Consider the following 17924-nt stretch of genomic DNA (forward strand, 5'->3'; position numbering starts at 1 on the left):
TCGGTCATGTGGGGCCCCCCCCACCGTGGGTCGCGGCGGGGGGCTGGACAAAGCCCCAGTGTGCCGGGCCCGGGGCCCGCGGGACAACGGCAGCTTGTTGGGCCGCGTGGGGCCGCCACCTCCGGAGGTGGGGGCGGGGCGCTCCCCCCACCTGGCACCGTCAGGCGCGGGCGGGGTGGGCGCGGGGGCGGGAAGAGTCCCCGGCCGGCCCCGCAGCCACTCAGATCCCAGCTCCGGCGCTGCCCCGGACCTCCCTGCGGGCCCTGGCGCTCCCTCGGCCTGGCCGCGGTTTCCTAGCAGAAACGTGACGGGGGCTGGACTTGGATCGCTGTGGGTCCCCCTATATTCAGATACTGTGTGGGTAATTCCTTCCTTCCGTACATCCTCACTGCTACCCCGCCCGCATGCAGGCGTCCTACCAGCCAGCCGTCCTCCTCCCCCCACTCATACGGCCATCCGCCCTCCCATCCTCCAGTCCACCCATTCATCCCTCCCTCGATCCATCCATTCATCCATCCATCCATCCATCCTCCCTCCCTCCCTCCCATCCCTTCATCCCATCCACATTGGCCTCTATGCGGATGATGTCATCTGGGTCAGCTCTGCTGAGACCAGGCATAACTGCCCTCAGGGACCTCAAGAGATCAGAGGTAAAATGTGAGGAGAGGGAGGCAAGGGGGGAGGTTCCAGACGCCTGGGTCCCTTGGAATAAAGGAGACTACAGTAGGATGTAGTTAGAGGCCAGAGTACTGGACCTGAAAAGGTTCCAAGCCCTATTCAGCTCTGACCTGCTGGGTGACCCTGGACAGCTCCCCTTGCCTCCCAGCTGCCCTGTGTGTCTCAGTGTGTGGAGGTGAGCCCTTTCTGGCTGCTAGGACCAAACCTAAAGAATGTAAAATACTTGAGACCGGGCACCTCCTATGGGTCTGAAATAGAAGCAGCCGAGCCAGCTTGGGTCCTCCAGGCACCCTCCGCCCCGCATCCATAGTAGTAGGTGATTATGGGGGAAATGTTAGTACAGAGCAGGACGGAGAGTTGACAGAACCTGTTTGAAATGCAGTGACTGGAGAGAGAGAAAACTGTCTTTGGCGTTTCTTTCTTCCTCAAATTCACAGTGTACATGGGGCTGCCTGTCTCATCTCTCCCTGTGCACAGGATTCTCATAAAAACTACAACAAATGCTTACAGAGCACCTACTATATGGTAGGTACTAGGCACCCAGAGGTGGCTAAGGCAGAGATGGTTCCTACCTTCGACAGCTAACAGTGTAGACCAGCACTGCCCCATAGAAATATAACGTGGGCCACACGTGTAATCTTAAATTTTCTAGTGGCCACATTAAAAACGTAGAAAGAAACACGTTGTTAATAATGTTTTTATTTAATCCAGTATATCCAAAATATTATCATTTCAACATGCAATCAATATTTAACAATTATTGAGACATTTTACATCCTTTTTATTGTATTAAGTCTTTACAATCCAGTGTGTACTTTACACTTTGAGCACATCTCAGTTCAGGCTAGCCACACGTCACATGCTTAACGGCCGTATGTGGTTGGTAGCTACCTATCGGACATCTCAGGTCTAGGAGGGAAGGCAAACAAAATAAGCAAACAGAGTATTACAAATGCTCACAATTTTCAGTGAGGGAAAGAAAAGGAGGCAGGATGAACTTTCCTTAAATAGGCAACATCTGAGCTGAGACTTGATGTATAAGAAATCCAGCTATTTAAAGAGTAGAGAGATTTCCAGCAGAAGGAACAAGACAAGCAAAAGCCCTGTGGTGGAAAGAGTTTGGCCTTCATGAGGAGCCAGTGGGACTGGAGAGGAGGGGGGCCAAGGAGCTTGAGGCTAAAGAGGGAGTGGGGAGCCAAGCGTATAGGACCGTGTATGGCCATAACTGTGAGTTTAGGTTTTTCTCCTCTGTATGATGGAAATCTGGTGGGAAAATTTAACAAGGGAGGCCGGCCCTGTCATCCGGTTTACATTTTAAGTTGATCACTTTGGCCCCTATCCAGAGTGAATATATCAGAGAGGCAAAGCAGGGAGGCCAGGGAGGTGGTGGTGTCCTGGGACACGGCGGGAGCAGAGAAACTGGAAAGAAGGGGACAGACTTAATATTTTGGCAGCACAGCTGATGGGACTAGGAAATAGATTGAATGTGGGGGAAAGGGAGGAATTCTAGGACCATTCCCCATTTTCCTGCCTTGAAAACCACTGTTTGTGCTCAGAAGTGAAAGCAGGATTTCATCTATTCAACAAATGTTTATTGGGCATCAAGTTATGCATGAAAAATGACACCAAAGATGTGCTGTGTGACTTGAGTTTCCCAGAATGCCCACCCCACAGATGGCATAAAGAAATGCTGGTGGTGGGGTCTGAAGATTAGTTCCTAGTCCTGGCCCTGGCCTTAGCAGCTCTGTGGCCCTGGGCAGGCGACCAAATGCCCCCGGATCGGTTTCCTCATCCATAAAGGGGCAATAATTACCAGTGCTTTGGACTCGTACTGGGTTGTTGGGGGAATAATCAAACTGCATGTACAAAGGAACTCCATCACATTAAAAGCTCTGTACAAACACCAGCTGTAGTTATTAGGCTTAACACATTTAATGTCTATGAGCTGTTCTGCCTTCGAAAGTGTTAGCTGTCACAAAGCTCAATTTGCCTTAAATAAGTCAGGGAGAGATTGTTTTACAAAACCAGGAATATGAAGATGCTAAAATGCAGGTCTCACTTTGTCACTTCCTTGCTTAAAACCCTTCAGCGTGGTTCACTGTGGTAGGCAACATAACGGTCTCCCCGAAGATGTATGTGCTCTAATTCATAGAAAATGTTAATATGTTATATGGGAAGGGGGATTTAAGGCTGTGGATGGAACTAAAGTTGCTAATCAGCTGACCACGAGATGGCAAGATTGTCCTGGATTATTCGGGTGGGCCCAAGGTCATTCCCCGGGTCCTTATAAGTGAGAGAGGGAGGCAGGAGTATAGAGTTGGGGGGGGGGATCTGATGGTAGAAACAGAGGTCGGGAGTGTTATGATTGCTGGCTTTGAAGATGGAAGGGGGTCATGAGCCAAGGAATGCAGGTGGAAAAGCAAGGAAACAGATTCTCTCCTAAAGCCTCCTAGGAACCCAGCCCTGCTAACACCTTAATCTTAGCCTAGTGAAACCCACTTCAGACTTCTGGCCTCAAAAACTATAAGCTCATACATTTGTGTTCTTTTAGGTCACTCAGTTTGTGGTAATTACAGCTGCAATAGGAACCTAATATACTCACCAATGCCCTTAGGAAAAAGTTCAATCTGTTTAGCATCGCACGCAAGGCCTCGTGGGATCTGGCTTCTGCCTCTGTGACTTTGAGCAAATTTCTTAACTTTCGTTATTTCGTGAGTCTCAGTTTCATCATCTGTAAAATGGGGAGGAAAATCCGCTATAGGTCTGTAATGAGATTAAATGAGAGGATATATTTCAAGTACCTAGTAGAGAGACCAGCAACATAATCCATCATCATTATTATCACTGTCATTATTGTTATCATGGAGCAATTGACAGGGAGTTAGGAGGCCCTGGTTCTGCTCTCCTCACTAGGGCTCTGTTTCCACATTTGTAATAAAGGAAACAACAACATAGGGGTTTGGCAGCCTCATCTCTCTCCTCTTCCCCACTTTTTCCTGGCCACTGATCTGCATTCATTTCCACAAATATGCTTCACTCTCTCTGATTTCCAATTTTGCACATGCCATTCCCTCCACCTGGAATGCTCTTCCCATCCCCTTTACCAGACTAACTGACCCCAGTTAAAAATGGTTAGACCCCACCGTTATGCATTCCCAAGGCATCCTAAACTTCTTCCTCTAGGGTAGTACTGATATTCTCTCTTTTTTTTTAAGATTTTATTTATTTATTTATATATATATATAGAGAGAGTGCAAGTGAGAAAGAGAGAGCACGAGCAGAGGGGAGGGGATGGGCAGAGGTGGAGGGAGAAGCAGACTCCCCACTGAGCAGGGAGCCTGATGGGGGACTTGATCCCAGGACCCTAATAGGATCATGACCTGAGCAGAAGGCAGACGCTTAACTGACTGAGCCACCCAGGCGCCCTGTAGTTCTGATAGTTTTTTCTTATTAGGGCAAAAAAAGAGAAAGAAAGAATAAATAAATCCAGATAAGAATACTTTGGCTTATTGGCTTCAACTGTGTTGTTTCAGTAAAACAAAACATTCCAAATAAACTTAAAGTAGTTGAAGTTTCCTCTCCTCTCTCCTCTTCCTTCACTCTCCATAGAGGAAACCATTGTGAATTTGGTGTTCATCTTTATAGTCTGTATTTTTAAAAAATATCAATTAATTAATTAATTAATTTATTTGAGAGAGAGTGAGAGAGAGAACACGAGTGGGAAGGAGGGGCAGAGGGAGAAGCAGGCCCCCTGCTGAGCGGGGTTGGGGTGGGGTGGGCTCCATCCCAGGACCCTGGGATCATGACCTGAGCCAAAGGCAGACACTTAGCTGACTGAGCCACCCAGGTGCCCCTCTAGTCTGTATTTTTAAACTTTTAATACCAATATACCCATAAGTATCTAGAATATACTTTCATATGTTTATAATTAATACAAATTTTAACCTTTAAAAATATTTATCATTCTACAACTCTTATTTTTTAAAGATTTTATTTATTTTATTTGAGAGAGAGAACAGGAGTGAGAGAGAGAGCAGGAGCAGGGGGGAGAGGGAGAGGGAGAAGCAGACTCCCCACTGAATAGGGAGCCTGATATGGGGCTCGGTCCCAGGACCCTGAGATCATGACCTGAGCCGAAGGCAGACGCTTAACCAACTGAGCCACCCAGGTGCCCTCCAACTCTCTTTTATTCATTCAACAGTAGGTTTGGGGGATATTTTTATGTTGATATAGATCTGGACCATTAATTTTTATCAATGAATAGTATTTTTTTTAGAATATATTCCATTTTCTTAATCCATCTTGCTATGAGTGGACATTTAGATTGTTTCTAGTATTTCCCATAATTATAAAGAATGTTGCAATGAACATCCTTGTACATATGACCTATGAACAAGGATGAGAATTTCTTTAGGGAGGAATGTCACCTTGCACATTAGCTCCAAAGTGATAGTCCCTGGACTGTGCAGCTGTATTCAGAGAGCCTATAGGATGTATGTCCAGTAGTGGAATCAAGGTGGTAAGTTGTGTGCATTTTCAACTTTATGAGATATTGCAAATTGCCTCCTAAAGTGTGAGTCTACCGACAGCATATAAAGATTCAGTTTCCCCACATCTTCAAAAACACTTGACTTTGAACGTGTTTTTATTTTTGTCTAGGTGATATGTATAAAATATTTTATAATTGTTGTGATTTACATATCTTGATGTGCTTATTGGCTATTTGAGATTCTTTTGCTGAAAGTTCTTTATTCATATCCTTTGTCCATTTTTCTTTTCTTTGTGAGGTGGGGTAGTCTTTTTCTTAATAGTTGTAGTTCTTTGAGTACTAGCCCTTTGTTATATACGTTGCACATATTGCCTCCTAGTCTGTAGCTTGTCTTTTAATGATCTTATATATTTATTTATTTTAGAGAGAGAGAGAGCATGAGTGGGGGAAAGAGGTAGAGGGACAAGCAGACTCCCTGCCAAGCAGGGAGCCCGACCTGGGGCTCTATCCCAGGACCCTGAAATCACAACCTGAGCTGAAGTCCGAAGCTTAACTGACTGAACCTCCCAGGTGCCTTATTTATTTATTTCAGAGAGATAGAGAGAGCAAGGCACAGGTGAGATCACGAGGGGGGGAGGGGCAGAGGGGGAATGAGAGGGAGAGAATCTCAAGCAGACTCCACCAAGAGCAAAGCTGACTCTGGGCTCGATCCCATGACCCCAAGAGTCAGTCACTTAACTGACTGAGCCACCCAGGCATCCCACCCCCTTTTTAAACATTTTAATTATTTATTTATGTAGCTTGTCTTTTAATTGAACCTACAATGTCTTTCGTTGTATGGCAGTTCAGATTTTGAGAGACCCACAGATTAATTTTTTCCGCTATGAGTTGTGCTTTATTAAGAAATCCTTGGGGTGCCTCAGTGGCTCAGTCGGTTAAGCGTCTGTCTTCAGCTCAGGTCATGATCCCAGGGTCCTGGGATCAAACCCCGCATCGGTCTCTCTGCTCAGCGGAGAGCTTGCTTCTCCATCTCCCTCCGCCTGCCGCTCCGCCTGCTTGTGCTCTCTCTGTCAAATAAATAAGTAAAATCTTAAAAAAAGAAAGAAAGGGCGCCTGGGTGGCTCAGCTGGTTGAGCGACTGCCTTTGGCTCAGGTCATGATCCTGGAGTCCCGGGATCGAGTCCCGCATCGGGCTCCCTGCTCAGCGGGGAGTCTGCTTCTCCCTCTGACCCTCCTCCCTCTCGTGCTCTCTGTCTCTCATTCTCTCTGTCTCAAATAAATAAATAAAAAATAAAATCTTTAAAGAAAAAAAGAAAGAAATCCTTCCCCACCCTCACATCATAAAATATTATATATATACTTAAATATTTTTTCTAACAGCCTGAAGTATTTGTTTGTCATATTTATTCTTTAACCTGCTTGAATTAGGCATCTATTTTTCACTCCTATGGAAAGTCAGTTTCTCAATGCCATTTACTGATTTATGATGCCACGTCTATTGTACATAAAGTTAAAACACACACACACCTGTATCTATTTCTAGGATCCCTATATTATTCCATTGATATTTGCCTCTCTTGGGTTGAGAAGGTCTCTCAAAAGCCCTTGTTGGATTTAAAAAAATACACATCTTTTTAATATTGAGTCTTCCTGTCCATGAACATGTATATCCCTCCATTTATTCAGGGCTTCTTTAATATCCTTCAATGTTTTCTAATTTTTCCTATGAGAATATAAACTCCGCAAGGGCAGATACTTGTTGGTTTTGTTCAGGGCTATATCCTCGTAGAGTCAAGAATGAGGCATGCCATAAACTAGAGGCTTATTAAGAATTTGTTGCTTAATAAAATGTCTAGCATATATTTTATTAAATATATTCCTACATAACTTATATTTTGTTGCTATGAAACAAACAATAAAATTTTTAACAGTTTCTAATCAGCTATGGTTGGCATAGGTCCCAGGGCAGTGGAGAAGGGAGGCAGGGAAAGGCAGGGAGCCAATACAGGGTGCAATGACGAATAAATTGCTAACGTAGTGGAGAGGCCGGATCGGATTTGTGTTCTTCACAAATTTGTGCTCTTCAACTGCAGTGCCAAGAATGAACTGGAATGGCTAGGGCAAGAGTGGGCACTGGCAGACTGGTCAGGAGGCTACTACAGGAGTTGAGGTGAATCCTGGCATCAAGTTGGTGCCTAAGAATTAGAGAGTGCCCGAAAAAAGCAGAATAACTGGCCGCGTTACCAACTAACCAAATGATAAGGCGACTCAGTGAGGGACCGAGTAAGGAAACTTAGTACCATTACATTTACCAAAAGCTGAGCTTTTCATTCTGAGCGCTCGTAGATCTAGCGAAACGCAGCTGGAAGAGGCGCTGGGCAGTCAGTGCCCGCCGAGGGCAGCCAGTCTCTGGCCGGGTGCGCCCCAGGGTCGCGGAAGCGAGGGGTTGGGAGAGAAAGGTCGAGCGAGTAAGGGGGTCTGGGCCGCCGCGGCGCGCAAAAGCTTTCAGCGGCTGGGATTGGACACTAGCCCGCGCGGAGAGGCGGGCCCTTGGCTCATCCAATCAGAGCGGCGGATGCGGGCGCCCTCCGTCGCCTTGGCAACGGGACGCGGAGGCTCGCGCGTGCCGCTGCGGCGGTTTGGGTCCGGCCCTGGGGAATCGTACCATGTCGCGCCCGAAGGTAGGAGTGCCGCGGACTCCAGATGCTTTAATCGTCCTTAGAGAAGGGAGGGAAGCCACGGAGGCATTCCGACTTGGGGGTCCCCGCGGAGTGATTCCGGATAGAGTGGGAGGAAAACGATGAATACAGAGAAAAGACTTCAAGCCCCGGTTGGCCGCGCGCCGCGGGAGGTGCTGCGCGAGTCCACTACCCGGCTCGCTGGCGGGAAAGTTACGAAAATCTGGGATTCTAAACTGTACTTAGCGATTTCTGTGACCCTGGGGGAACCTCAGAATTTTCGATTTCCTGACCTGTAAAAGCTCTTAGAGGTTACGCTCATCCCGCCTCCCGTTTGCCTACCCATCCATCCATTCCTAATACATTCATCCTAAAACGCTAATCAGTGCCTTCTTTAAACTGAGCCCAGTGCTGACCAATAAGGACACAGAGGTGAATCAGACAAATTCCTGTCCTTAAGAGTGCACGGGCCAACTCCCCCACTTTAAAATGGGAAAAATGTGACCCAAAGAAGGGAAATGAATTACTCTAGATTCCAGCACCCCCCCCACTAGCCTGCTTCTTATCCCGTGCTCTACTTCTCATGAATTGGCACCCCCGTTTCTTTAGTTCCCTCTCACAACAAAAAAAAGAGTGATTCCATTGCGCCCACTCAGATAATCCAGGATAATCTATTTTAAAGTCAGTTGATTATATCTGCAACCTTAATTTTCCCTTGTTATGTAAGGTATTTACAGGTTCTGGGATATTAGGACATGGGCATCTTTTGGGGGAGCATTATTCTACCACAATATTCTATCATCAAATAATTGGAAAATGAAATTTTTTTTTTAAAGATTTATTTATTTGCGAGAGAGAACAGAGAGACAGAGAGCACGAGAGGGAGAAGCAGATCCCCCGCTGAGCAGGGAGCCCGATGCGATGCGGGACTCGATCCCGGGACTCCAGGATCATGACCTGAGCCGAAGGCAGTCGCTTAACCGACTGAGCCACCCAGGCGCCCCGGAAAATGAAATTTTAAAAGTATTATTTAAAATACCATCACAAAATCAAATACCTATGAGTAAATTTAATTTAAAACGTCCTAGACTTCTGGAAAATATTGTGGAAAGAAATTAAAGAAGACTTAAATTAATGGAGAGATAGACCATATTCATGGATTGGAAGACTCAATACTTGATGATGTCACTTCTCAAAATCTATAGATTTAGTACAATCCCAATAAAATTCCAACACACATTTTTGGTAGAAACCAGCAAGCTGATTCTAAACTTTATATTGAAGTGCAAATGACCCCAAATTGCAAAGACAATTTTGAAAAAAACAAGGTTAGAGGACTTATAGTACCTGATTTCAAGATTTACTAGAAAGCTATTGTAATTAAAATAGTGTGATAGCTGGGGCGCCCAGGTGCCTCAGTCATTGACCATCTGCCTTCGGCTCAGGTCCTGATCCCAGGGTCCTGGGATCAAGCCCCGCATTGGGTTCCCTACTCCGTGGGAAACCTGCTTCTCCCTCTCCCACTCCCCCTGCTTGTGTTCCCTCTCTCACTGTGTCTCTCTCTGCAAATAAATAAATAAAATCTTTTAAAAAAAAGTGTGGTAGCAACATAAGGGTAGACAAATAAGAGTCTAGAGATAGACCTACATATACAGTCCACTGAATTTTAACAGAGGAATCAATGCAATTCAGTGAGGACAGGAAAAGTTTTCCTATTCTTTTTTATTTTTTAAAGATTTTATTTATTTATTTGTCAGAGAGAGCACAAGCAAGGGGAGCAGCAGGTAGAGGGAGAAACAGGCTCCCTGCTGAGCAAGCAGCCCGATGTGGGACTTGATCCCAAGACCCTGGGATCATGACCTGAGCTGAAGGTAGACACTTAACTGACTAAGCCACCCAGGTGCCCCAGGAAAAGTTTTTCAACCAAAGACTGGATAAACATAAGGGAAATAGAACTGAAAACATGAAAGAGTATAAAAAATATAATCAAGGGCGCCTGGGTGGCTCAGTTGGTTAGGCGACTGCCTTCGGCTCAGATCATGATCCTGGAGTTCCGGGATCGAGTCCCGCGTTGGGCTCCCCGCTCAGCGGGGGGTCTGCTTCTCTCTCTGACCCTCTTCCCTCTCATGCTGTCTCTCATTCTCTCTCTCAAATAAATAAATAAATAAAATCTTAAAAAAAAAAGATATAATCAAAAAAGAGAAGGACACCTTACTAGTGCTGGGGTAGTTGGAGGGACTTGAATGTACTACTGGGATAAGAGTTCGCGTGCTGGCAAACGCCCCGGCGGAGAAGCTGAGGTCATCATCGAATTTGAAATATTTAAAGTGGATACAAAACTGTTTCAGCAATGCAGACAATTAAGTGTGTTGTTGTGGGCGATGGTGCCGTTGGTAAAACATGTCTTCTGATATCCTACACAACAAACAAATTTCCATCTGAGTATGTACCGACTGTTTTTGACAACTATGCAGTCACAGTTATGATTGGTGGAGAGCCATATACTCTTGGACTTTTTGATACTGCAGGGCAAGAGGATTATGACAGATTACGACCGCTGAGTTATCCACAAACAGATGTATTTCTAGTCTGTTTTTCAGTGGTCTCTCCATCCTCGTTTGAAAATGTGAAGGAAAAGTGGGTGCCTGAAATAACTCACCATTGTCCAAAGACTCCTTTCTTGCTTGTTGGGACCCAAATTGATCTCCGAGATGACCCCTCTATGATTGAGAAACTTGCCAAGAACAAACAGAAGCCTATCACTCCAGAGACTGCTGAAAAGCTGGCCCGTGACCTGAAGGCCGTCAAGTATGTGGAGTGTTCTGCACTCACACAGAAAGGCCTAAAGAATGTATTTGACGAAGCAATACTGGCTGCCCTGGAGCCTCCCGAACCGAAGAAGAGCCGCAGGTGTGTCCTGCTATGAACATCTCTCCAGAGCCCTTTCCGCACAGCTGGTGTCAACATCGTACTAAAAGCAATGTTAAATCAAACTAAAGATTAAAGATTAAAATTCGTTTTTGAAAAAAAAAAGAGTTCACGGGCTTACTGAGGGTTCTAGAGGGGAGGGGGGTGGGGGGATGGGTTAGCCTGGTGATGGGTGTTAAAGAGGGCACGTATTGAATGGAGCAGTAGGTATTATACGAAAACAATGAATCATGGAACGCTACATCAAAAACTAACGATGTAATGTCTGGTGATTAACATAACATAATAAAATAAAATTTAAAAAAGAGTTCACGTGCTTTTGTCGGGGGCTAATTTCTGTCAGTTTCATAAAGTAGTATCCTCTATCCCTTCTACTGGCTCTTTGAGGGATAAGATGGCGTGGTAGGCAGAATTCTAGAAGGCCCCCAAGATTCCCACCCCCTGTGTACACACCTTGTATAATTCCCTCCCCTCGAGTGTGGGTAGAGCCTGTGACTTTGATGGGATAGTTACTACCGTGATTATGTACCATGCATCATATAGGACTCTATTGTGGCTGACCTGGAGTGGGGAGGATTGGAAGTCAGAGGGATGAACTCCTGATGGCCTGGAGGAAAGCAAACATCCATGTTGTGAACTGCCTAGGGGGCCAAGTTGAAAGGAACTGCAGGGGGCCTCTAGTTGTTGAGAGCAGTCACCAGTCAAGAGCTAGCAAGTAAACAGGGACCTCAGTCCTGCAATCCCGAGCAACTGAACTCTGCCAACAATCTGGATGATCTTGGAAAAGGACCCCAAGCCCATGCATGAGAATCATAACCCAGGTCATCACCTTGCTTGTAGCCTTGTGAGACCTGGCCAGAAGATCCAGCTAAGCCATGCCCAGACTCCTGGCCCACAGAAACTGCAAGACATAAATTTGTACTATTTTAAGCCGCCAAGTTTGTGGTAATTTGTTATGCAGTAATAGAAAACTAATGCAGATGACAAGTCTGTCCAAGTTGCAATGGTCATCCTGCACAAGACCAATTTTGATTTCTTTTTTCATACCTGCCATTAGGGATCAGTCTTACCAGGACTAAAGACCAAACTGTTTTAGACGTGGTAGAAGCAAAATAATACCCACCCCCAACCCCCACTGAGGATTTGAAAGGTCCATTTTGGGTGCAGAAATTAACTTCACTCTGAGTCTTTGATCCATTCCCCTTCTGGACCATGGATCTAATCAAATATTCAAGTTTCAGTTCCTTCTCACAGAGCTGGCTGAGCTCAGCCCTCAAAACTGGGGTTCAGGGTTGGACCTTTGGAGCACTGAAAACTAGGTATTCACTCTACTGGTCATGCCTGTGGAACAATCCTGTGAAGTGGGGCGATTTGATACCTTGAATGCTTGGTGATTTATTCCAAGGACCAAGCTGCTGGGCACATGTTGACCAATGTGAACTTGGCCAGGCTGGTCCTTCACGCCTAAGGATCTGGGCAGTGTTGTGTTTGATGGTATGAGCATTTTAATATCTGCAGTAAATTGAGCTGGGACGGCAGGGTGGATATGCAGAACCAGTTACATCACTTTTCTTTTCTCCTTGCAGAATCAAAATTACAAGGGCCATGGATTGTCAAAGGGAAAAGAGCGGTGAGTGTCCCCACGCAGTCTAATAAACACAAAAGTAATTTCCTTCCTCCCTCCCTCCCTCCCTACCGTCCTTCCTCCCCTTTATCCAGCTCTGCATCACTGAGCACTTACCATGTGCCCGGCTGTATTAACTCCTTGAGTCTGTATCACAATCCTTTGAAATAGATACTACTATTGGGTCCATTTTATAGGTGGGGAAACTGAAGCTCAGAGAGGCTAGGGAACTCGCTCACGACTATAGGATCAGTTAGTGACAGAGCTTGCCGGGCTCCAGGGCCCATGTTGTCTGTACCTATGCCCTCCTGTCTCCTTCAACAACCATGTGATGACTTGGTAACCCCAGTGTCATCTCTGCCCTGATCCTATGCTTCCCTCTGCGGCTGTAACCGGGTGCAGAACTCAGCACCTCGTCGGATCCCCTAAAGGGAATCCACTCGCACGGCGCAGGAGGGAGCAATGTAGACTTGACTGACGTTTTCTGTGGGGAGTCAGAGGAGGTTACATCGCACACGCTGTAGCACATAGTCTATTTCATTAGATATTTCTCCGCTTTCTAAAGCTGCTTCTGGTTGCACCGCCACCGAGGAGGGCTTGTGTGGCCTCTGACCCTTCCGCCATGCAGCACCCATCAGAGCAATGCAAGCACAATCCCAGACGCTGACCTTCAACTTCAACACCCACTCCCGCCCCAACCCAAAATAGGGCACTTCAGTTAACAGGATCTGTTTTATTAGGACAGACACCCATTAGAAATGTGTTTAGCTACAAGCAATAGGAAATCCAACCAATAGCAGCTTTAAAAAAATTGTAGGGGCACCTGGGTGGCTCAGTCGTTAAGCGTCTGCCTTCAGCTCAGGTCATGGTCCCAGGGTCCTGGGATCGAGCCCCACATCAGGCTCCCTGCTCGGCGGGAAGCCTGCTTCTCCCTCTCCCACTCCCCCTGCTTGTGGTCCCTCTCTCTGTGTGTCTCTGTCAAATAAATAAAATCTTAAAAAAAAAAAATTGTATTAACTTTCCTCATGTAACAAAGAGCCTGGAGGGCTGGTGCAGTGGTTCAGCTCCGTCAGAGTTGTGTCTCCGTGCTGGTCTTGACCTTTTCCCTATGGACACCAAGTAGCTGCTATAGCCCCAGCCTTCACGGCAAGATCAAGACGGGAAGAAGTGGGGGAGGAAGTCTCAAGCCGCATCTCTTTCTCTCTTTATCTTAATCAAAAGAACCCATGCTTTCCAAGAACGCACCCTCTTTAGCAATCGTACGTTTTTATTGTACTGACCGGAATTGTGTGACCTGGACCCCCCAGGCTGCATGAGGCTAGGACTCTAAGTTACATAGGTGATGTTATACTATTATTGTTCTGCGGGCTGCTTATGTCACACAAAGCTGTATTTTCAGTATTTATCCATGTTGGTGCATGTAGATCTGGATACATTTTAACTACTATATGTGTTCCATTGTATACCACTGGTTATTTATCTACTTCCTGTTGAAAGGCCTTTAGGCTGTGTCTTAGTATTGATTCCCTCCAGAAGCAGACCCTGAGCGGTTTATTTGGAAGGTTGGAAGGCGATTCCAGTAAGCACTGGCAGGGAAGTGGGGATGTGAGACAGCTAAGGGAAAGAAACCAATAAAAGGTGCATTACCGACAGGTTATTGCGGTGGGCAGGTGGGCTCAGTCCCACTGGGGATTCCTAGGAGATAGTGCAAAACACACTGCAGACTCATCCCAACTGAGCAATGAGGGGCTGGAAGATTTATCCATCAAGTCCAGTTGTCATTAGTTGTGTGCTGTTGGGGGAGGGGCACTTTGGATTTGCTTTAAGCACTGGCTGAGCAGACTCTGGGGGCCAGAAAAAGCCCTCAGGCAAAGAGCTGCAGGTGCTGGCAATGGAATGGAGAATGCCCAAGGGACAAGGGCGGACCACCAACTGTGTGCTGCAGGTTATTTCTATAAAAAATATTAATAGTTCCAAAACGAGCATTCCTGTACATATAATGCCCAGTTGCATATGTAGGGTATCTATCTAGAGTATAGAGCTAGGATGGAACTGCTGGGTCTAGAGTCTGTGCAAATTCAATTTTACTAAGTACTGCCTTGTGGTTCTCCGGAGTGCCTTCTACCAGCACAGGAAGAGTTTCCAATTTTATTTTATTTTATTTTTTTTAAAGATTTTATTTATTTATTCATGAAAGACACAGAGAGAGAGAGGCAGAGGGAGAAGCAGGCTCCCAAGGAGCAGGGAGCGCGATGCGGGACTCGATCCCAGGACCCTGGGACCATGACCTGAGCCGAAGGCAGACGCTTAACCATCTGAGCCACCCAGGCGCCCGAGTTTCCAATTTTAGCACATTGTTGCCAAACTTGGACTTTTAGATTTTCGCCAGTCTAATGTGTATGAATAGTACCTGACAGTTTTAATATGCCAAATTGCTCTCTAAAGATTTATCCAATTTACAATGCCATCAGCATTATAGGGTAATTATCATTTCCACATTCTTGCGAACACTTGGTATTTGTCTGATTTTAAACATTTCCCCCAATCTGATGGATTTTGAAATTGTATCTCTTCATTGTTTTGGATTAAATTTTAAATACTCCTGACTTTACTACTTTAGAGCAGTGGTTCTTAAAATTTGAGCTCAGGATCTCTTTACTACTAAAAAATTATTGTGGACTCTTACTAATTTTTGTGTGGCTTGTATTTATCAATACCGTATTAGAAATTTAAAATGATAAATTAAAAATATTTATTAATTCATTTAAAAAGCAACAAGGTACTCTACCTGGTAGCATAAATAATGTATTTTTATGAACTTATAACTGTGTTCTCCCTCCTGCAATATTACTAAGATGAGTAGTCATTGTTTTTACATTTTTGTGAATTTCCTTAAGGTCTGGCACAATATAAAACATTTGGCTTCCTAAATGTTCTGGATTCAATCTGTTCTGATATGTTGTTTTGGTTTAAGAATAGGAAGAAAATCCAGCCTCACAAAAATATGTAGTTGGGAAAGGGAGGGCTTTGTGAACCCCTGAAGACCCCGAGGAATACGGGGACCACCCATCAAGAACCGCTATTCTAGGGCATTACAATATGCACCCTGAACTCATCACTGTCTACCCTGAATCAATATTATTCCACTCTCCGCACAACCTAAGAGCCCCTAGAACAGCATGCTCTGTTTACTCCCCTCTGGTCCTTTGTGCTGTTATTTTTGTCATGTATTGAAACACTAAAGAAAGTTCTTCGGGCTGAAGGAAAATTATACCAGATGGAGATTCAGACCTACAAAAGGAATAATGTGTGGAGAGAGGGAAAGAGAGAGAGACTGATTTTCCAGAGACTGTAAGCCCCTTCTTCTGACTAGTAGTTAGGTTGGGGGCTGATCATTGGGTTCCTCCTAAAGCTGAGTAGAACATGGGCTGGACTGAAGCTTTAATTACGCTGAGTTCACTCCAAGCCCAGCCTCCTGTACTGCTGTTTTGATCTTTTGCCCTGGGAGGGAGGGGGCTGGACGGCCGTTCTGTTTTTGTTTGTTTGTTTATGGTTTTTTGGTTCACTTTTGGATTCAACTCTGGCAGGGCTGCCCAAATACACACACCACATCAATGTGCAGGAATACGGGTTTTCTTTCTGCTTTACTGTGTTCTCTACTGCTTCTTTCTTAAGCAAATTTGCCACAGTGTTGTTTTGGTTTGGTTTGGTTTGGCTTGGTTTGGTTTTGGAAGGGGGTTCTTCCAGATTTTGATTTGGTTGGCCACCGTAGTATTGTCTAAGCTCAGCTGCTTTCCCCTGGTGCCTGCAAAGTCTCCCCTCCACGGCTGGCTCATTCCTCCACTTGCCCGCACTCAGACACCCCCCCAGACCTAGAAACTGCAGCATCTCTCTGCTCCCCTACGAAGGGCTCCTTTCTCTCTGGAATCAGTTGGTCACGTTTCCTTTTGTCCATTGCTCTCCACTAGCCCCATAGTCAAGTGTGATACTTATTTTGTACCTTTTTTCCCCTTGTTTCACATCCTTTTATGTTGTAACCTGTAGCAGAAATCCTCTCCTTGGTATTTTAGTTTACTGTGTTGTTGGGAAAGTTGAGTATCTTTTCACATGCATACTGGTAAGTTTCCTCTGCTGTGACTTGCCTGTTCATATCCCTTAGGCAATTTTTTTTTTCCTTAGGCATTTTTCTATTGAGTTCTTTGTCTTTTTCTTAATTATTTGTAGGAGCTCTTTTTGTACTTGGTCCTAATGTCTTATGGATTATAAGCATTGCAAATATTTTATCTTAATCTATAGCCAGTCCTTTAACTTTATTTGTGGTATATTTTGTTAGAGAGTTCTGTTGTGTATACAGAAAGGTGCATACATCATAAGTTTATAGCTCATGAATTTTCATCAACTTAATATGCAGGAAACAGAACATCACCAACACTCCAGAATGCCATTCATACTCTCTTCCAGTCGTTCCCCCACAAAAGTAGCCATTATCCAGACTTCTAAAGATATGTTACATTTTTTAAAATTAGATATTGACTTTGAGATAATTGTGGATTCGTATGCAGTTCTAAGAAAGAATACAGTGAGATCCCATGTGCCCTGTACTTGGTTCCCCTCAATGGTAACAGAGAATAAAATTATATAGTACAGTATCACAACCAGGATACTGACATCCATAAGGAAATTCCCACCACTACAAGCGTCCCTCATATGACCCCTTTTTTTTTAAAAGATATTATTTATTTGTTTGACAGAGAGAGAGACAGCTAGAGAGGGAACACAAGCAGAGAGAGTGGGAGAGGGAGAAGCAGGCTTCCCGCCGAGCAGGGAGCCCAGTGTGGGGCTTGATCCCAGGACCCTGGGATCATGACCTGAGCCAAAGGCAGAGCTTAACGACTGAGCCACCCAGGCGCCCTCATATGACCTTTTATAGCCATAGCCACTCCCTCCTCCTCCCTCTGCCTTCTCCCACACTCCCACCCCCACCCTGTCCTTAACGCCCAACAACTGCTAATCTGTTCTCCATTTCAATAATTTTGTCATTTCAAAAAGCTATATAAATGGAATTGTACAGTATATAATAACATTTTGGAATTGGCCTTTTTCACTCAGCATAATTCCCTAGAGACGCATCCAGGCTGAATGTATAAATATTCCACTCCATTTTATTGCTGACTAGTATTCCATCGTATGGATGGACCACTATTTGTTTAACCATTCACCTATTGAAGGACATCTGGGTTTGTTACCAGTTTGGGGCTATTTTTTTAAGATTATTTATTTATTTGTTTATTTGTCAGAGAAAGAGCACAAGCGGGGGAGCGGCGGGCAGAGGGAGAAGCGCGCTCCCCACCGAGCAAGGAGCCCGATGTGGGATTTGATCCCAGAACCCTGGGATCATGACCTGAGCCGAAGGCAGACGCTTAACTGACTGAGCCACCCAGGTGTCCCCCAGTTTGGGGCTATTATTAATAAAGCTGCTACGAACATCCCTATACAGGTTTTTGTGTGATCCTGAGCAAGCGTTCCG

At 45.2% G+C, this 17924-nt stretch overlaps 1 long non-coding RNA gene and 1 pseudogene across 2 annotated transcripts; both read left to right on the forward strand.

Annotated features, from left to right (window-relative positions):
- The first annotated feature begins 411 nt into the window (after positions 1-411).
- LOC145723817 (uncharacterized) lies at positions 412-17867 on the forward strand. Of its 2 annotated transcripts, none has more exons than XR_014149127.1 (3): positions 412-650; positions 12360-12403; positions 17695-17867. It is a non-coding gene; the product is annotated as an uncharacterized LOC145723817 (long non-coding RNA). The 2 variants fall into 2 exon arrangements; XR_014149128.1 differs by lacking the exon at positions 412-650 and adding an exon at positions 7762-7848.
- Positions 10096-10878, forward strand: LOC102739432 (cell division control protein 42 homolog pseudogene; annotated as a pseudogene).
- Positions 17868-17924: the final 57 nt, after the last annotated feature.

Source organism: Leptonychotes weddellii, chromosome 10, assembly GCF_054177405.1.
Source record: "Leptonychotes weddellii isolate Sample4059 chromosome 10, ASM5417740v2, whole genome shotgun sequence".
NCBI lineage: Eukaryota > Metazoa > Chordata > Mammalia > Carnivora > Phocidae > Leptonychotes > Leptonychotes weddellii.